We start from the raw sequence: 23,232 nt of genomic DNA, 5'->3' as shown, positions 1-23,232 counted from the left end.
CGGCATCTGTCTAAAAAAAATCACTACCTAGAGTAATTTTACACGCCCTGGATTACAGAATTACGAAATAATCTGATCCAATAATGTAGCATTCGGACAGAACGTAAAATGGAACTTCATAAAATGAACCTACTTCGTTGTCTTGGTTGTTTATAGTTTTTTAAAGTCTTGCTTGATTCAACAAAGATACGCGAATTTTGCAGGTCACTAGTAGTGACATAAACAAATGTGGGATGAGGAGTTTCTACTGCAATAATTCACGTGAATATTAATTACTTAGAAATATATTTTATCCACATTCACACCATCAGGGAATTCATTTCTATTTTCTAGAAACAGACAACCCCCACCATGAAATCTGTGCATGAATGAATAAGTTGCATTTATAGCACTTGTCTAAAAGTCAACAAAAAAAAAAGCTCCAATTACTTGTATCGGTTTAGTTCTATAGAAATAAAGAGGAGTGTGTTTTACCATGACTTACCTTTTCCAAGAATTTTTTTAATGCAATTCATCAAATTTACTCCAAAATACTTTCATCTTGTAGCGATAAAAAATTCCTCAATATCCTGTTCCTTTTAAAATAAAAATTTAACAATCTCCATATTATTAAATTGTGTTACATACGTATTTGCCACGATTAGTAGTCCCTTTGGGAACCATATCACTTTGGTTTCTGAACTGAAAAACAATATATTTAACCTATAAATTTTAAATTTTTATTACATAATAACTTACAATAGGCCTACACTCTAACCAGTGGGTGGTTATGTTGAATTATATTTCATTTAACATTTATAATGGTAATGGGTGGTATCGTAATATTGCAAAATAAATCCTCAAATCAGACTTCAGTAAAATTTCAAGTGGCTATCAAATACTTGCATACACTGGGGGCGACTTAATGCGACTGTTGCATCTGTCTTTTACCATCGATTTCAAAGCAATTTTCGATATTATTAATTTTTACCTGCTATACATATACACCATATACTACGTAATTGTTTGGAGTATTACCAACAATTTTTTTTTCTAAAATGCTAATAATATTATATGAATGCTTTTTTATTTAAAACCATCTGTTTTAAAGTTTAACCATCATTTTAATCAGCCCCTGCTCAAAAGGGCTTCTGTCAATAAAATTACTGTTTTAAAAAATTCTCAAGCTCATATTGTTGAACAAAACTTAAAACAGAATTACGAGCATTGTGCATATCGGTTTTTTTTAAAATAACTTTTAACATATGTATATAGGATGTTCGTAAATTGCTGGATCGATATTTATTGGGTGACAAGAAATTAGTAAAAACCAACAAATTTTTTTGCTAACGAAAATCTGTCTATAAACGCAACCCTGTAAAGTTGCAGGCGCGAACAATAATGCAGCACATTTGGATTTCGCGCGCATCAAGGCATCACTTCACTGGCTGCGGTCGCAGCGCAGTGACTTTCAAGTAGAGCTGTAGCAAACCGTATGTATTCTGTACTGAGTAACGGGTGCGCCATCTAGTAACAAGTAACGAAACGTTACACACGAATGCATTTCGTTACTCGCATTTTTCGTATGTTTTACGCATGCACGCGTTTATTCGATGAATTTAAAAACGTACGTTACATAGAACGATTTTTGTTTACTAAGTAAAGTATAATTTGGAAATTCGTCGTCCAAGTTTTTTACTGTTTATTAAAGGTAGGCCTATTGTGTGTGTAGACAAAGTTTGAGATTGGAACAGAAACAACGTAAGAAAGTATTTTTTACGAATTAGAAATATATGTTTTTGTTTTTTATTATAGCGTATTTTCACTTTTTTGTTCTTATCTTAAAATAGATAATATAATAAAGCTGCTCTAATGAGATTTAATTGTTTCTTGGTTAACAAAAACTGTTAACTATCAAATATTGTTAATTGTTTATATTCGATTTATTATTATTATTTACGCGACGTCATACTGTACGCGTACGCAATACGACTCAATTCGTTGCTGTAACATAACATAGCATGTTATGCGGAATCAGAAGTAACGAGTAACGTAACGATACGATAGTAACGAGTACTAATTGTTATAGTAACGAATACATACGGGTACGCTTTTTTTTCGTTACTTTTACACCTCTGCTTTCGAGCGCTTCGCTGGAAGCACGTGACAAGCCTAGGGAAGATGCTTAAAGAGTCCGCCTCAAGCACTAGAAACCAGCTGTCTGGTGTGCGTCACACTCCGTGGGATTAAACTCCCCGTTTCAGGTAGTCGCCGTTTGAGACGTAAGAAGGTCTTCCCAATCGGGACACTTCAGTAGTGACAAGTGTCCTACTACAATTCATAGAGACGGGAAAAATTCGCGGTTTCGATGACCTCTAGGATAGACTCCACGATCCTCTATGTACTAGGACAAATTGCACCTGCCCATTGGATAATGACTAGAGACCCGTAAAATTCGCGGGTTGATTTCGTGTTATGCTAAAATTCAAATAATTATACCTTAGTGCTGCTTCTGTCATTGGTTCACTGTTAATCTGGAGGACTGAGGGCCAATTAGAGACCCTCACTCATAGAAAAGTCGAATCACAGGCCACCCAGTCGAAACGACTCACAAGTCAGCAGCCAATGAACAGTTGGCATTTTCCCGAGTGTGTAGAGGATATTGGAGTCTATCCTGGAGGTCATTGAACCCGCGAAATTGTCGGGTCTCTAATAATGACTCGTGACACGCGTTACCTGGGATGCTTGTGATTTGATTCTTCTTTTGTTGAATGTTTTTCTCTGGCTTAGAGACCTTCAGGTAAACGGTGGTCCAATCACTGACTCAGAATTAAGGTGAACGAGTTTGGAGTCTAGCCTACCGCGAAATGGATCCGCGAATTTTTCCGGTCTCTAACAATTCATCTCGCCTCCCAGTACACCATCAACATGTCGGCCGTCTCTGCGAGTGTAAAGTCTGCTGTGCTACCGTCGTTTGTGAAATCTGTAATTGCAGCACTGAATATTGTATTTTTCTTCTGTATATGGAACAGAAATATTCATGTAAAATTACAGGTATTCGTGCATTTACACGAAAACAACTGTGTCGCTGTATAATAGTGTTCGCAGTGTTACTGGGTTTGGATTATTACTCGGACATGTTTTATGCTTTGTGTTGTCCCAGTATCTACAATAGTTAAAGTTATTTGTAAACCGTTCCCTGAATAGCTTTCCAGTATTGACTGGGCACATTAATAAGCAAAATGAAGCAAAATAAAGTCCAATTATAATATTTGGTTATTTTTTTGATGTTTGAAAAAAACATATGCTTGACTGAAACACAAATTAAAATAAAAACTTACGTGCCAATTTTTGTAAGAAATAATCAGCATTTTCTCTCAAAAAAAATGTATTTCATATAGGCAAAAATAAACATTGTTATATGTTGTACAAAGTTACAGTATCTTTATTGTAGCAAAACAAACTACTTTTTGGCAACTGGTTTCTAAAGAAATATTTTCGTAAGAGTACAGAAAATTTTTGTCTTCTATGAACTGCGTTTCTGTCAACACTGTGCTAATCGCCCTAAGCCAAACGTTTAGAAGTGTCACAACGTACCATCCACTGAGCTGTGCACCAGACTGCTTGTTGCTAGTGTGTGTGACTAACCCTGAACGTCTGAGCCCGGCTCGTCGCTTGCTTGCCACGGAGTTTGAACGCCACTGCGCTGCGATCCCATAGCCAGTGTTGTAGCGCCCTGATACGGGGACGCACCACAACGCCGAAATACCACAACGCCGAACGTACAATAACGCCGAAAACCATAACGCCGAATGCCAAATTGACTATAACGCTGCCAGCTAAAAAAACTGCTGTGTACCACAACGCCGAAATACATTAATGCCGAAAAATGTCATTGCAGGACTGCCACAATGGTTAGGTTAGGTTAGGTTAGGTTAGGCTAGCCTAGAATAGGTTAGGTTGTGATATTTCGGCGTTAAGATACATTTAAGAAACACACACAAATTCAATCAGTTGTTTCTCATTTTTCTCCTGTCCCCCCACCCCCCGCAGCAACATTTTTCGGCGTTACTGTATTTCGGCGTTGTGGTACACAGCAGTTTTCTAGCTGTCGGCGTTACGGTCAATTTGGCATTCGTCGTTATGGTATTCGGCGTTATTGTACGTTCGGCGTTGTGGTATTTCGGCGTTGTGGTAACGACCCCCCTGATACGCACGAAATTCAAATTTACACGAAAATATCAACGCCTGAAAATTTGCAGGGTAGCATTTCCGAACATATGTTGGCAAACTAATATTGTTTGTTTTTTGCTTTACCTGCCACGCATTTCATTTACACCCAGTAATTTCCTAACACCGTACATGTATCGCTATATTCAAGAAAGATTTTTTTTCTGAATGAACTGATTCATGATATTTTTTTTTCTGATGGCTTGTGTTAATTACGTGTGCTGTACCTTAGATGTTACAGCAATTATTGCGCATTTTATTTTTGAAGTGTTATATAAAACGTTGCTGTTAGTTTTCCGAACATTTCAACAGTTTACAAACTTTTGTATTTTACTCGAATTCGGTTGTACTCACAAAATACCGTAAAGCTTTTATTTTAGTTTGTATATTTCAGGGGGGAAAAAGTTGTGTCAATAATGCATTTTTTACACGCTTTAAATTAGCTTCACCTGTATGTTTGTTTTGTATGTATGTTTGTAACCGACCTTTTTGGGTGCGATTTTGACCCACTTTAAACGGCCATATTTCATTGAAACTTTGTAGATTTATCGATGACCGATGACAATACACTAATTTGATAAGATTATTCCATTAATCAATTTGAAAAATAAGATTTCTGTCAATTTATATCATTGGTAAAATGAAACAAAGACATATATGTACAGAAAACCATTTCGCTCATGTGCGAACTTTTTTCTTTCAGTTTGTCTTTGGCGCGATATAAACAAAGCCTACTAAATATTGTGACATTTAATTAAATGAAAATTGAGAGTGGGTTATGATTATTGTGAACAATATACTTTCTTGAAGATAATATTATCTATATTTGTAAAAATATGAAGAAAAAACTGAAATAAGGGCTGTAAATGTTGTTTCTTTCGTTAAATAGAGAACACAATTACGTCTTTGTTTCATTTTTACCAATTAACCAAGAGTGAAACATTATTATAAAACAACATTTTATGCAAATATTTCACGAAACATGGAAAAATTGAGGTTTGATTTTGCTGTGAAACCAACAGCAGATGGGAAATCAAACACCATATGCATAACCTCAATAGCTACACCTGATGGGCAGATTTTTGAAATTCTACTCGAACACAAACCTGCAAATCTACACCAAGCAGTTACAAATACTCCAAACTATGCCAAGGTCAGTAAATAATTAAATAAAATACATCAAACACGGAAAATATGGATAAGTTTGACAGATGATATATCAAAAAACATATTTGGATAGAGAGCAAAACTTACAGTTTTAGGATTTTTACCTGGAAGAAATTGAGGGGAAAAAACACTTTTATAAATAAACCAAACTAAAAAGTAGAAAATAAATAATAGTTTCAAAAACTAAAAATACGCTTTATATAGAAAACCAAACTAAAAAATAGAAAATAAATTTTAATAAATTTGAATTAAGAATAGTGTAAATTTTTTTATAAATATAAATTAATAATAGTGTAAATAAGAAAATAAAGTATTTCAATTAAAAAAAAGCGTGGGGTGCCTTTTTAAGATATTATCGAAATGATAAACCTTCTACTCATATCTGTCAATAAAATATTTATAACTATTGACACCATGCACCCCACGCTTTTTTTAAAATTAAAATACATTATTTTCTTATTTACACTATTATTAATTTATATTTATAAAAAATTTACACCATACTTAACTCAAATTTATTAAAATTTATTTTCCATTTTTTAGTTCGGTTTTCTATATAAAGCGTGTTTTTAGTTTTTGAAACTATTATTTATTTTATTAGAATGTTAAAGTCAGAATTTTAAAGTCAGTTTTGTTACTGCGGTCATCAATAGACAATCAGTGGCATCGCGAATAACGTGATACTGTTTCAGGACGCAGGGTAAATGAGCCGTTCTCGGAAAAACGGGTACGAGGAAGTTAGGCTGGGCACACACAGACTCAGATGAGACGCGACGCCACACGATAACGGCGCGACAGGTTGTTAACGACCTTATTCTCGCGACAGCTTAAGGCCCCCGCCTACCCGGGCACACACACGGTGCGCAGAGCTTCAGGTAAAACAACGCGACTTCAAAACTGCTCGAGACATCCGAATGGGGTCTGTTCACAAAAAGCATTTACGAGTTCGATGAGGGCCGAGGGTATCAAAAGTACTTACTTTTGATACCAGATTAAGTTTTTAAACTTTATTTTTTAGAAGATTTAAAATGGCTAAAAAAAAAAACGCATGATTTCTCAGTAATTTTTAGGCGTAAAACAACCGGCACAGATTCTTGAATGCACTTAAGGGACTTGCATTACACCTGTATCTTCATTTATCCGCCATATAATTTTACGGTCACCGCTCAAATTTCAGAGTTATCCTGTGACAACGAGAAGACTGCGCACCAGTTCAGAGCCTTGCGCTTAGAGGCTATACTGCGCTAGAAATACCAGCGACCGTCGCGCTTATCATCCCGCCTCACCAACACAAGATACACCCCTGACGAGGCGACACCGTATTTCCAGTACGTTGTTTCTTCCAGTGTTCTTGAAATCAAATTATTGTTCGAAGACAGTGAATAAAATCGGTGTTTCCTGTACGAAACCTACTAATCGATCTGCATCCAGCTCCACAGTGACAAAAACAAATAAATCAATTAATGCATGTGACGAGACGGGCTCAGACGTTTAGCTCTAGCCACACTCACTATCAACCAGCAGTCTGGTGCACAGCTCAGTGGATGGTACGTTGTGACACTTCTAAACGTTTGGCTTAGGGCGATTAGCACAGTGTTGACAGAAACGCAGTTCATAGAAGACAAAAAAATTCTGTACTCTTACAAAATATTTATTTAGAAACCAGTTGCCAAAAAAAAATAGTTTGTTTTGCTACAATAAAGATATTGGAACTTTGTACAACACACAACAATGTTTATTTTTGCCTATATGAAATACATTTTTTGAGATAATGATAATTATTTCTTACAAAAATTGGCACATATTTATTTTATTTTAATTGATGTTTCATTCGAGCATATCCAAACAAATTTAACTTTATTTTGTTGTATCATGCTTATTAATGTTCGCAGTTAATACTGGAAACCTATTCAGGGAACGGTTTACAAATAACTTCGGAGTTACTGGGACAACACAAAGCACAAATTCCCGGGTGAGAATCCGAGCCCAGTATTACTGCGAACAGTATTTTTTAAAGATACAGTTTTGTTCATGTAAATGCACAAATGTACAAATATCTGTCATTGTAAACGAGTATTTCTGTTCTATTTTCAAAAAAAATTGCAGTGTAATGAGGTTGGGTGGTATTAATTATTTATTGTTTTTCAACTGTGATACCTAGTTCTATACTTGTTAAAGAAACCATTCGAATAATTTATTGAGAAAAATATCAAAATATTTGTAAGCTACTAACATAATGTAGTATGCAACGAAACCATTGAAATGCCATTGAGTTGACAGTGAGAAGGGTTTTTGATGATCGTTTATTTATTTGGTTTAATTATGATGTGTTGGTAAAGAGTTTAACGAATTAGAAAAATTTAAAAATAAGTTATCTAAAGAGCAAGTCGATAATATTCAAGAGAAAAACAAAAAATAATGAAATGGGAAAAGAAGTAATCCTCATGCTTAAAATGCATAAACATCGCAATTTGCATCAGATTTACATTCCCCTTCCCAAGTCAAAAAAAATTAATTGTACTTAAAGGGGATTTTATGGCTTGAGTTTAAAATATGTACATAATCTTTCCTTGATAATAATCAAGAAGGAAGTAATTTTTTTAAAAAGAAAAACTGCTTTAAAACGTTTTAAGGGTAAGAAAATACGTTTCAAATACTATAAAAAAAGAGAAATATGCCAAAAGCACTTCACTCCTGTAACGATCATTTAGCACTTCATAATGATCACTTAAGTCACATAAAAATACATGGCTTTCTGCAGTCTTTATCATGGTACGACTTCCGGATAATTCATACCAAGTTTATCGTTTCATGATTTCTAGACTCCTAAAACTATTGTTAATTCAAAAGTTTGTATGTAATTTTTTATTGACGCATAACTGCCGTAATTTTCCATAAATCACTTCGACTAATCATAAAAATTACGCTAGAAAACCATGGTCAAGTTCATTTTTTTGGGTAAAATCGGATAATTATGGTGATCGAAAAACTTAAAAATTACCACAACTCCCTAAATATTACAACTATTGCATCCATTTAAATTTATTTACAACTATTCGCTTTCAGGAAACTGCCCAAATTGGTAATGAAGAGTCTGAGCAAAGGAACTCAAATGAAATCATAATTAAAATCATAACACATGATGTGGCTTTTTTTTTTTTTTTTCCCGAAAATAATACTTGGACGCGTACTTCTGCCGATGATTTAACTCTAGCATAACTTGAAATCGTAACAACCTAGACGTTTGATGTTTTAATGCCCTTTAATTTCCTCTTGAGAGAAACTATCTGAGGGACAACCAATAATTTAAATATAAAGTAGAAAAGTTTCTGATTTAAAAACTATGAAATTAAGGCCAACAACGAGATAAGAGTTTGAACCGCGCTGCAGAATTGTTCACAGCCTTAAATGTTTTATTTCCTGGGCTAACACGAAAATGTTCAGAGAAAATTATTCACAAATGCATGATCAAAAGGTTTCGTCAAAATCTATGACAGTCAAATACAAAACATCGCTCTTCAAGAAAAAAACACGGCGCTGTACAGAAAACAATTTATGTAATATTACAAAATATTACTTTGGAAACCATTTGCCAATAAATAGTTTGTAATACTGCAAGAAAGATTTTGTAACTTTCTACAGCACATAGCTATTATGGTTATTTTGTCATACATTAAATGCGTTTTTCGAGATATTATTGAGTATTTCTTAGGAAAATTGGCACATCAATTTATATTTTAACTAGCTGCAGTACCCGGCGTTGCCCGGGCTGAACACAGGGTGAAGGGGACCTTTTTCGAAATCAGATGTAGTTAGTAATTGTCTTCTTAATTTGAATGTCAAGTGTGCAAAATAATTTATATCACTTTCAGATCCCGACAGACGTTGTTCTGCCAGTGTATAGTTATTTATCTGTATATATCTAAAAATTGGTGGTCTGTATGTAAATCTAGACTCTATAAAGCACTATAGAAAAAAGCTTAAAAATAAGAGATTACTAATATTGAAAAGATTCCAATATCTAGCTAATGCTCGGCATGCATTGCAATGCCTCATTCAGTTTTGTTTTGTAATATGTTTGAAGTAGTTACACATGTACAAATCATCTATCAATCTCTCTAAATATATATTTATCTCTATCTACATCTATATATATCTATGTATCTCTCTATCTCTATTTATCTCTTTATATATACATATATACCTCCCACTATCTCTAGCTCTTCCATATATAAATCTCTGTATAGCTCTATACATCTATATATCTCTTTATCTAACCCATTTCATTCTTTATACCTCGCTCTATTTCAACTTATCTCTCAGTCTCTCTCTATCTCACTCTATATATATCACTCTATTTCTGTCTCTCTTTTATATTTAAATAAATTGTGTCATGCGTGCGCACTTATACAACAAAAACAGACGAAGTGCCGCTATATAATATGAAATAAACACATTTTTGGAAACGATTCGTGCCCCAACTATTGCAAAATAGTTATACCGTCTCAAAAAAACTTAACGGGCGTGCGCATGACAAATCACCAAAATTTCATCGCAATCGGAAGAATGGTATAGGAACGCATACGGCACAAACAAACGAAAATTAAAGACATGACAAACGCATCAAACGATGGTGCGTTTAAAATTCAAGGCAACTCTATCTATTGACGAAGTTAAGAACAAAACTGTCATTAGCGCCTTTATTTTGCTAGCCGCTGTGAGCTCCACTAAGCGGGCTGGTCTCACCAAGGAGAAAAATATGAATTTGCCAGACCTTACTATGTGTATGATCGTGTGGCAGACATAGAGAAATGACACACACTCACTCACAATTTTGTATGTCTACATATGACCTATGATTTTTTCTGTTATAAAATGAAATTATCACTTTTTAACTCCCTTAGGGATGGAATTTCATCCAGATCCGTTCAGTCGTTCTGGCGTGATTGAGAAACAAACATCCATCTATCCATCTATCCATTCATCCATCCATCCATCCTAACTTTCACATTTATAATATTAGTGGGATTGATGTTTTAACCCAGTTATATGACAATTATTTTGCTGAGAAAACCTCGAACCCCGAAACAGAGGCAACAAATGAACTTATCGAAAGAATCACGTGATGCTCGTTGCAAATAATTATGCAAAGCGAAGCTGCGCTATTCTCGCTATCCCGGGAAATATCACATCCTTGACATGTGCCGATGAGCGGAAACGCAATGCCGAAATGAGTCGCTTAAGGTGATCATATCCTAAATTATTTTGCGTCTATAATTGCATTTTTTTTGTTCATAATTTTACTTTATATCATAACGTCGCCATCTTTAAATATTTATAAAGTGTGTACTTTTTAATTTAATACGTATGTATTTAAAGATTTCTAGGAACTTAAAAGGCAAATTGTAAACCAGTTTTAAAATGAATCGTTTCAGTGTAGCCATTGACAGGTATTACTTAATTTTGTGTAAATCATTCATAAATCAATTTTTAAAAATTGGTTTTTCAACAAACTTAGAAACATGAGTTTTTCGGGGTTTCGGGAAAATAACTCAAATCACGTAAAAAAAAAAATGTGTCGCACTCTTAATCCGAGAACTTAAGGATTTAATTCTGCACTGCGTATTCGCAAGGAATTAATGGATCCCTCTTGATCTTGAGATGTCCATTCTAGAAGCCGGTTCATTCTCTCCTGCTGATCTACGATAACTCTCTTTTTTTTCTATCACCTACAAAATAATTAGTATGGCTTAAATAAAAGGAGTCAAACCACAAAAAAACACAAGTGAAATTTATCATTGTCATTAAATTGTTGGTTTCATATTTAGACGTACTAAGCGTGGTGTTCTCTGGAAGACAGAAGATGGCCGATGGTTCTCGGGTTCGACATCAGCAGCCGAGGTTCGAACCAGCGGACTGTGTCGCCGGAGCAGCCGTCACTCGAAAATTCAAGCCACCCACCTTCGCATGGTAAGTCTTCGTGGACAGCGTACAGAGAATACAGTTCGAGGCAGCTGCTGAAGTAAATGGGTGGGACGATGAAGAAAAGGCTACGACACTCGTCTTGGCCCTGCGAGGATTTCCACTAGAGCTGCAGCAGACCATACCAGTTACAGATCAGAAAGAATATGGGGTATTAATAGAGGCCCTTGAGTTGAGGCATGGTGACCGGCACATGGGCGAGGTGTACAGAACAGCCCTGAAGACACGTCAACAGCTATCTTCAGAAAGCCTCCAGGAGTTCGAAGCCGAAATCGAGCGACTCGTGCACCTCGCCTACCCAGAAGCACCAATAGAGTTCCGCCAGCAGGTGGCAACTACACCGAGAGAAAGGTTTGTTTGCCTCAACAAAATATTTGTTTGTATATGGCGAAATAAATATATTTTGTTAATTCAAACAAATATGTTGTAGCAGGAAAGATTCTGTTGACCCAACAAAATGATTTTGTCAACTCAAATGTACATTTGGTTAGGCGAAACAAATTATTTTTGTTACTTACCGAGTTTGGTTGAACTAACAAAATATTTTGTTCCACCAAGTAAATATTTGTTTCGCCATATATATATAAAAAAATTTGTTTGATTCAAACAAACCTTTTTCTCTGTGTAGCGCTTTCATAGACGGGCTCAGAGATGCGGGGGTTCAGCGACCGGCGGCAGGCCGCAAGACTGCGAGACCTTCTCCTCGGGGTTCACCCGGGTCCTGGTGGACCGCCATCAGGAGCGGCGCTGAGCCTCGTCGACGGCCGAGACGTCCCCGCCGGGCGTCGAACCCCGGACTGGAGTCGGCGCCTGCTCCGCCGGCAGGGGTCCACGACATTCACTCGACGAGGTTCATTGCTCCTGATACCGGCATACCGCTCCTCCTCCGTTCACGTCAATCATGCAAAGTTACCTAATTAAATTGTATAATGTAACGTCACATGTTAGATGCAAAAGAGTGATTCTTATTCACGACATAAAATGACTAAAACCTATATATCTTGCTTTAACTAAACCTCGTAACACGTCATAAATTACAAGCAAAATAATAATTTTTTTTAAAAGTAAGTAACGTTTTAACATTAAGAAAACAAATTTTTCTTAAAAAAATGGTGGTCTGTAAAGTCGGTTTACGGACGATAGTTTAACGTGACAACGTCATAACAAAACATTGATGGAATGATTGCATACTTTTATGAATAAAATCGAATAATTTTTATTGAATTATCACTATTTTGTATGGATACAAAGAAGGAGTGAAATGAAATCTACAATTTAATTGATAAATTTACTTTTATTTGCACTCATTAATGCAAATATGTTTATAACTTTAACGAGGAGATTATTTTAACTATAACTTTTATACATGTTTGATATTTAACTTCTTCCAATCTGTGTTTTCTGTTAAGGATAGGACGATGATAGGAAAAGTAGGAAACGAATGGGAGTGTTACAAGTTTAATGTGCCTCGAAAAAGTCAAATCGATGGTTGTTCCAATCGAGTGGAAGAGAGATAGATGCGGCGCAAGCGTAAAATGAGCGTAACGGGACAATGAGCGTAACGGGACAATGAGTCATCCTTTTTCGTGCGTGCAGCCGGCGTTCATCGATTTATTATACGTCACGTCAAAAAATTTTTACATGAAAGCCTGTACCTTAATCTACATTTTTACGTAACTTTCACCAATACTAAGGCACTTATCGTATTGTACATTCCATCATCATAGAAGTCTGCCGCCTGATTTAGAAACCACTGCAGCACTTGAGGAAATTTACCAAACAACTACGAAATCGTGAAACGTCTGTCCTCTTTCCCTTTTTCCTTCGACTTTCTGCGCCAAATCTTCAATAATTACAGACGGAATCCCACTTCGTTCCTCATCATGAAAATCCGTGAAAATCTTTGAAAGCTCCAACCCTTTACAAGTACCATTCCATCGGTCATAATATTTTCTCCATACACTTCAGTGTTCTGACGATGAATATCAGCCGTTTTCACGCCACACTTTAGCTCTGAGAAAACGAATCACAGCGCGTATTTCACAGTCAGCGGGATTCTCAATCGGCGGAGGCATTTCGAAAAATCACAAACAAGCGTACACAAGGCCGCATGTTTCCGTAATGTCGTCTGTGACTCGCCAACAGATGCAGGTACACAGCCCGCGTGCGCGGAATGCCGACAGCAGCGCCGCTTTGGTAAAAACGGTAATTATTTAAATAAAATAAAAAAAACCACACCCATATATATATATATGAAAACATAACACCATGATGAGTGGTTCGGAGACCACTATAATCTTACAAGGTTCCGCAGGCGAACGACGTATATCTAGGGGCATGCAGATTTCGCGAAAAGATTTTGAGAGTAGATGCAAGTTAAAACACTATAGCATCGTCTGTGTTTCGTGATTGGGTGGGTTTTTCGCATGTACATATCGATTTCACAACACCAATCACAGTAATTCAGTGCGGAAGTAGACGCGTCCTGAGTGGCTGGGTCAAACAAGGCAAAGACTTCTCTCGCAGAAGGCCGCAAATCACAAGGAAGAAACCACAGGTGCGGGTATACCTTGTTGCATTCTAATAAGTGTTCAGATCTTTTCGCGAAAAATGCCTGCCCCTACGCATATCCCTGCCAAACAAATAATCTAGTGTGCTGTGCGAAGGTATATAAAAAAGATTGAGTATAAATGGTGGGAGGGAAATCGATTTATTCTTGAAGAATCGATGCATCCACAAAAGAGGAAAAAAAACTCGTATGCATCGATTTATCTTTACGTCGGTGCTGGCCATCGGTTTGGCTTCGAGGTCGCGAGAAGACCTCGGCTGCTGCCGCGCCGCGCCGGGAAGAAAGCAAACATTCTGGAGGATGGCTCGCCACCTGCGCAAACCACGTGTCTTCAGACGACATCTTAAGAAAGGCTGCAAAATGTCATCTGGAGGAACGGATGAAACACGTTTACCAAAGAATTAATATACCCTCGTACTAAAAAAAACACCTGGATGGTGTGTGTGTGTGTGTGTGTATAGCTATATCTATATATATATATAATGAAAATGGTCTTCGTTTGAGGCTCAATCACGCCTAAACCACTGATCGTATCGACATGAAACTACCACCATTCGATGCGAAATTTTTCCTAGATGGTTTATGGCTATTTATTTTTTGAATTCTAACGTTCCTTCATTTTTTTATTGCTGTTTTACTTTTATGAACATTTATCCCGCTAATAAAAACAAAAGACAAGCGTTTTCTCTTGATTCTTTTGTTTTCATGGATTTCAACGGAGTTTACTAAACGGATTATGTTCTTTTACATTCAGCTAAGAAGCCACAGCGAAGCGTGGCAGGGTACAGCTAGTATATATATATATATATCCATATCCATCCTCTCTGCTGGATCCGTACTTCAAAGTCAGTTCATTTATTTTTAGTGCTCCTCCACATATGGTGTATATTTGTAAACTTAAGTCTCTAAAATCAGGTTGAAACACATAGTTTCAACGATGACTTTTTAAGACGTCGGAAATGCGTTAAAATAGAGGCTATTATTATTATTTTTGTTTCAAATATTTTGGACTCTTTGTATTTAACTGTTTTTTTTTCCTTATCACCCAAAACTCTCAGTTGTGGTTCGCCCTCCCCAATAGTATCAGTAGAGTATAAAACATGACATGCCCTATCCTTTAAATGAGAGTGTGTAAAAGACATGAGCGCTTGGTAGTACATAGAGGGGAGCTTAATGTTCAAAAACTAGGCGCGCAACTCAAACATTTCGGCATAAAAATATAGCTTAAAAAATTAAATTGAATAATAGTTATCGAAATACATATTACTCTTGTAATTACTGTCATTAGCCGTCATTGGCTAATGTGAAAATATGTTAACGGACCTGTGTTATATTTTTTAGCAGCCATGACCCGGATGGCAGTTGTGTGGTTGAATGACATTTTAACAAAAAATTATAATAAACAAACCAAAAATTATTGAAATTTTATTTTCCAATGCACATAAAATTGGGGTGGAAAATATTCTCTTGGTCCGATTTTGCTATAAATGTGTTTATAAATGGATTTTGTAAGACGTTCAATGAACTATTGTTAGAGACCGGAAAAATTCGCTGTTTCATTTCGCGTTAGCGTAGAATCCAAATGCGTCTAACTATTATCCACTTCTTCAGTGATTGGACCACATTTTTTCTTAAGGACTCTGAGCCAATTAATAACCTTCAGCGAAAGAAGTATCGAATTACAAATATCGCAGTTAACAGGTGCCACGAGTCAGTGTAATTTTACCGAATGCATAGATGATTGTGGAGTCTATCCTAGAGGTCATGGAAACCGCGAATTTTTCTAGTTCCTAACTACTGTGCAGTTATTGCCGATGAACATGTACGTATACCACTGTTGCAAAGAAAAAATAATTTCAGTAAAATATATATAGGCCTACACACAGATTTCATCCCACATAAACATCTGTCTCGATTTTACAAACATCTTCCAGTTTGCAAGCCCTTCTACGTGAACATGCTTGCAACATGGAAACGTGTACAATACCTTGCAACACGCGTGGTTTCAGATGTATTTCATAGATGCATCGTGACCACTGAAACACCGTAATGTTTATACAAAGTTGCAAGGATGGGTCTGACGCTTTTCGAGTCGTCGTACAGACGAGATGATGGAAAATTTTGAGTGCTATACGGGAAAGGGAAAAATGGGTTTTCGGTAACGAAGGCGTCTCACGGCTTCAGAGAAACGTAGCACGGCCGTGCATTACGAAATGTAACGTCATTACGTGGTTAGGGTGCCATTACGTCACGAAAGCTTTCTAGGTACAGTCACAGCGACTACAGAGGGCCATAACAGTGTTTGCGATTTCTTTTCTTTGGTAAAACATATTTTTAGAAAATAATCCACAGCAGTGTATAATAATTCAAAAACTTATTTTACGATTTATTTAAAAAATAACACATGTACCCATCCAAGGAACTTTTTAAACTATTAAATGTATTTGATATTAAAAAACTGTTTATTAGAGCTGCAATAATTGATATGTATCAAAGGGAAAATCAGTTAAATTATTAAGATCATAACTATCCTACACGGCATACACAGAACATAAATATTTACCAATCCATCTATTTCATAAAACAATATCTCAGAGATCTTTAGAATTTTTGATTCCAAAAATTGTTGTTATTCTTCCTGAAAGACTATGAACTAAAAATTATTTTCAAATAAAAAATATGTTAATATTTGTCTAGATAATTTAACTGATGAATATATGGCTTTAATATTTAAGTAAGTTTTATATATTTTTATAACTTTGTACCTGTACTTTACTGAAAATACTAATTTTTATTAATTTATATCTTATTTATTCGTGTAACAATGTTATAATTTATACGTTTTTTGTTTATACATTATACTGTTCAAGATAGGGCAACCCCCCCCCCCCCCCCTTTTTTTTGTTTGTAACTTAAAGACGTATTGTAAGAACGACCAAATCGAATTCCTCTTTGGAATACGTAGAATTAACAGTGACAGATTCAACAACATAAGTGAATGTAGCTGAGTGGACGATATTGATTTGTTTGTGACACCGTATGTCCGCACCCACACAAACACGTGTGGAACCAACATAGTGGAAACGTATTCGATAGCTAAATAAATGTGGGGTCTGGATATATCTACCCTAGTGGCAGTATCTAGAAGAGGAATGCCCGCCTTGATCAACTAAACATATTACTTACACAATGGCGGATGATGGGAAGGAGGGATATGGGGAATATATCTTCTGCCTTCGCTCCTGAAGTTGGGAAAAAGTTTGCGAAATAGCAGTTAAAAATCACGTTGCAATGATCTGTTGCAACAGCTGAAAATTTCAACTGAGTGATAAGCCGCGTCGTCTACGACTGCTTCTGCAAGCCTGCATGTCAGTGTGTTTGTGTCAGTAGTATTGTATTTGATGTGTGACATCTTATCTCTCGGTATACGGCATTTGCTGGAGGAAAATTTTGTGAATACGTCGGAATTCAAGGGGCGGAAATATGTAACCACGGCGCTGTCACCTGTGGCGGGTGGCGCGCACCAAATTTCACAAAGCCAAATGGATGGTATTAACTTCTTAGTGAATTTTAACATGGTTTAAAAATAAAAAAATCCTTGTCGAAAATTAGGTCCAAAGCCGGGGTTTGAAATTGTTACCAAGTCTTTTATTCGCTTTCATCGGAACAGTTTCATTGTAAAGATTAAAATTTCGGTTTTGCAAATCGAATGATTCGATAGTAAACGTAGGTGCGCCGGCAGCGAATTCTAGCGGCGGGTGCGGAAATTACGTAAAACGTCCCTCCAGAAAGTTATGGAAAACACTATTTTTGTATCTTTAACACGCTTGACATTATTTTTTTTGTTTTTACGTTAAATTACGTGTCTGGGTTTCGTATTTTCAGTGTATTTTCAACATGAGGATTCATGAATTTGCTCGTTACTGAGATTAGATGTTACACATCACTGGCGAGTACTAAAAGACTCACTCATATTTTTAATTTTTTTTTTCAAATTCCTCCTCCCCCTTCTTCAAAACAAAAAAAAATTCATCCGTCCGCCACTGTCTTTGCACGGATAAAATCAACGTAAAGTTGTGCCACTGCTACTTCTGAACGTTTTTCTAAAATATGATATGGCCAGCTCGTCTGGACTTAAAATAGCTGCGAAAATATAATAAAAAGTCAAGGAAAGGTTCTGTTTTGACAGATGTTGCAAGAAACCTTCAAAAATTGTCAGCTGAGTTAAAAAAAAAACACGGATTAATGTAGCACCCGACGAGCTAATCGTGTATCAAAAAATATTTTGTTAGAGTTTCATAATAACATACGCTTGTCAATGTCTAAATAATGCTTGAAGCACCAGTCAAAAGTCTCTCATCTTATCTTGAAAAGAATGTACGTGCAGATGTCATGATATTTATAAGATTGTAGAGAACTTCGAATCACTTCATTCCTGCCCAGTGGTTAATTATATCACTTATATAATAGAGGCAGGTAAATAGTGATAGAACCGGAAGGAAGATCAATACACCGCTTTACACCTAAATTAAAGACAGAAGAAAAAAATGCGAAGAAATTCTTCTCAAAGTTGTATGTAAATGCCGATCCAGGTGCAAGAGTCTGAGTAAGGTGTTAGTGTCGGTGTCCGCCATCTTGGATTCTGACGTCACGGCGGCCATCTTGAATGAACTTTACCTTGACCTTAAACCTGGACCTTGACCTTCAAAAGTTGGCAAGTATCTAAAAATTATACTTTCATGGTAGGCAAAGCGACAACATATTTAATTCAGCCGTCAGGTATCTTGTATAGTGTCGTTTTCCGTAGAGAAAATGATAATTAAACTCCACAAAAGGTAATGGAAAACAGTATTTAAAATTTATTTTAAGCTTTAGTTACTCTTATCACTAACTGAGAATCTAACCAAAATGGATATTGATTGAATAAATCGTTATTTTATTAAGTGATTTTTTTTATGAATTTTGGATTTTTTTCGAATTTCTAGGTCAATAAAATCAAATTTCCAAAATGGCAGCCATATTGGCTTACTGGATACTGGTAATAAATGAATTGAAGCCTCTCTTAGGATTTCGAACATGGTTTATTAAATGTGATTTTTAATTAAAATTACCTCTTTTGCTTAATCTAGTTTTCGAATCAAGGATGGATACCGATCGAATCAATCATTATTTTAATCAATTATTTTTTATTAATTTTATTATTTTTCTCGAATTTCTAGCTTAAAAATACAGATTTCCAAGATGGCGGCCAAGATGGTCGATAAAATGGCAGGCTCCTTGGCAATAAATAATTACTGCACTCTAGCAGGTAAAAATTAAACTAACATGGTGGTAGCATCCTCTAGCTGACGAAATAATAATTCGGATCCAATATGGTGGCATCCAGAAGACTAAAACAAGATTGCTGCCATGGCATAATATTCGCTGGCGATATATAAATACATTGGCATCAGTGGTGGGAGTTCAGTCTGCCGGTGACTTCCGTGGAGAAAGGATCCAGCGACATATTTATTTTTGCCCTCACCGGGTTCTAATAGATGTCTCCATGATGTAAGAGTCTTTTTTTAAATTAAAATTGTATTTATTAAATTTTTATTAATTATTTTTTTATTCAATGAAATTCGTTCGGAAATATTTTGGATGTTAGTAATGATTTTTCTATATAGCGGACGATTTTCAAAATGGCGGAAGGTTTTTTATTAAAGTTTTATTAATTAATTTTTTATTAATTTAAATTTTTTCCTGTTGAAATCGTATAATAGTTTAGGATTTTCAAGATTGCAGCCATAACGAAAATTGCAAAGATGACATCCCAATTCAAAATGGCGGCCATGACATCCTAATTGTCAAGGTCATGACCTCGGCGGATTGTGGCGGCTTGCTTTTAGGACTCTTAGGCCACTTTTAGGATTTTTCAATCCAGTAGCATTTAATGAGGATTAAAACGGGAAATTTTCCCTCTAAACTGGAATTGTTTCCTCGAAATAGATAAATTTTTGTTTTTCTGATTTTTTTTTGGCGAATCTTGTTTCCTATAAAATGGAAATTTTACGAATTTAGGCGAATTTTTGCCAATGTTGAGAAATGTTGAGTTATTTTTGGCAATTTTTGGCAACTTTTGAAAGTTAAGGTCAAGGTCAAGGTTTCTCAAGATGGCCGAGGTGACTTCAGAATCCAAGATGGCGGACACCGACATCAACATTCACTCCGACTCCTGCGCTTGTATTGACATTTACATACAACTTCTGAATTATTTTCCAATTTTGTATATAAACTATTAAATTAACTTCATTTATCTTTACTTTAAGCTTATAATTTAAAATTTCTCACAACTGATAGTATAAGCAACAATTTATTTAGCACCTAGTGTATGGTGTCTTTCATAAGTATACTCAAAAATTGTTAGCCATGTATACATTACCACACGGACATTGCGTGCTGAAATATTTGCGTTTTGTTTGAGACAAAACGTTGGGCGAAGATTAAGTAGTGTTCGAATTGTAGAAAAGGTTTTATAACGGACTTTATTTTACGGAAGTGACTGTTTTTAAAGATGGAAATTCTACATTATACCCAGTAACGATGATTAAGCGTGTCAAGCGTGATTTTCTGAATGTTTTGGTTTGTTTTGATGCGTCAATGGTGAGGAAGAAAGTGACTTCAACCACGCACTGACAATCCGTAGCTCAGTGATTACATTGCGTGTTTCGGAACACTGACAAAAAAAATTTGTACAGTGCACATGAAATACCCTTCCTTCACTTTCAGAAGTGGTTCTCAAAGAGGGTGCCCTATAAATTCCTCGGGTACGCCCTTGTGGTATTCAGAAAAAAATATTTGTTCAGATATAAAAATAAATATAGTTTCTCTAAAATAACAAACACTATATGTGTTATTTGAACCTCTATACGGGGTTTTCTCGAAAAATGATTTAGTTCAGTACGGCGCTCTTACACACGTAAACAAGCCTTGATTTGATCATCGTTAGATATCTGTGAGGCTTTGATTATTATAACATATTTATCAGAAATCTGTATATGGTGTGCCTTCAATTATTTGTAGAATTTCAATTGCGCCCAGGCTTCAAAACTTTTGAGAAAAACTGCTCAACAGAAGACATATCCACATTCTGCTCTGAAGCCATTACTGAGTCGCATTGAGACCCGACAAGCTGCTACACCATTGAAAATTATCGAGGAATCTTCGCAAACTTACTTGGGATATGAATCCACAAGGATAATCATGGTAAATAAACCAAATATTTAAATCTCGGTAACGGCCACACCTACCTTGGAACACAATTGAATCCGAAACTCTGAAGCTGGAAATCATCTTACTTTATGAGAAGAACCGGTTCTTTTTGACGTGACAACGTCTAATAATTCGATGAACGCCGGCTGCACGCACGAAATAGTGTCCCGTTACGCTCATTGTACGCTTGCGCCGCATCTATCTCTCTTCCACTCGATTGGAACAATCATCGATTTGACTTTTTAGAGGCACATTAAACTTGAAACACTCCCATTCGTTTCCTACTTTTCCTATCATCGTCCTATCCTTAACAGAATATCACAGATTGGAAGAAGTTAAAGTAATAAACATATTTTAATTAATGAGTGCAAATAAAAGTAAATTTATCAAATAATTGTAGATTACATTTCACTCCTTCTTTGTATCCATACAAAATAGTGATAATTCAATAAAAATGATTCAATTTTATTCATAAAAGTATGCCACGTTAAACTATCGTCCGTAAACCGACTTTACAGACAAACAATTTTTTTTTAAATTCCAAAGTACTCTTCGTTTGTTCAATGTGTACACATTTCGTTGGAAATTCGGTCAATTTGTTGTAATGTCTAACAGTTTAAGCTTTTAGTCATCGCCCGCCGGCACGCAGGGGAGTGCCTGCTTGGGCCTCATCAAACATTTGCTGCTCCCGCCCGTGCAAACACAAGTGCTTCACACCTGTCGGAGAGACACTCGCGGACGTACCAGCAGAGAAAGGACAACACAGGTCTGTAATCGGCTGACAAGGTAACAGTAACCTACTGATAGCTAGAGACCGGGAAAATTCGCGGATTCCTTTCGAGACAGGCTGGAATCCAAAATCGTTTAGCTTAATGCTGCGTCAGTGATTGGACCGCAATTTACCTGAAGGACTCTGAGCCAGTGGCAAACACTCAACAAAAGAAGTATCGAATCATAAGAATCGCAGTAAACAGGTGTCCCGAGTCGGTAGCCAATGACCAGGTGATAGTTGCCCGAGTATATAGAGAATCGTGGAGTCTATCCTAGTGGTCATTAAAACCGCGAATTTTTCCAGTCCCTACTGATAGCTACAGCCATGATAATTTCCCGGATTCATTTCACACTACGCGAGTATCAACCTACCTATTAATGATCAAGCCTTATTAGCATGCACTGCAAAGGATTTTTTTGTACTATTTTACCAAGAAAATCAATGGAGACTCAGTTTTTAACGATATCACTCGTAAAAATTGCAAGGCAAAGCTTTGTAAAATTGCCAAATGGTACAAAACTCTGCCTTGAAATCTTACAAGTGATATTGTTGGCAACTGAGTTTTCCAAAAACTATCCTTGTAAAAGTACTATATATATATATATTACATATTACAGTGTTCTCATTGGTTAGAGACCAGAAAATGTCGCTGATTCAATTGGCGTTATTCTAGAATCCAAACACTTGTAACTTCATATTGCTTCTGTGAGTCTCACAGTTTATCTGAAGGACTCTTAGCCAACGAAAAAAAAAAAATTCAAAGCAGTAATGAGAACTTCCGACAGTTTATCACTCCTCCTTTGTATCCATACGAAATAGTGATATTTTCAATAAAAATTATTCAATTTTATTCATAAAAGTATGCAATCATTTCATCAATGATTTGTTATGACGTTGTCACGTTAAACTATCGTCCGTAAACCGACTTTACAGACAACCAACTTTTTAATACGTCGCAAGTACGCGAAAAATACCGATTTTAAAATATTTGATGAAATACATGCATTGAGGGAGGCAGAGGGGCGCGGCCCCCCTGGAACTAAGAAGCCCCTCACTGAGGCCCGCTTGTGCTTGGGAAATCGTGACCTTGAAACGGGGTCGATGAACGTAAACGTCAACACTACGTTTAATGGAAAACTTTCTGTATATTATAAAATGTTGCATGCATATAGGCCAGAATATGGGCAGTGTACAGCATACAAGCACCCTATATCCAGAGATGCGACTTGCGTCGGTTAAATCCCACGCGCAAAACTCCCGGGTCTCTACCCCCCCCCCTGCT

Source organism: Bacillus rossius, chromosome 13 (assembly GCF_032445375.1).
Source record: "Bacillus rossius redtenbacheri isolate Brsri chromosome 13, Brsri_v3, whole genome shotgun sequence".
Lineage (NCBI taxonomy): Eukaryota > Metazoa > Arthropoda > Insecta > Phasmatodea > Bacillidae > Bacillus > Bacillus rossius.
Note: the sequence above shows the minus strand (reverse complement) of the source record.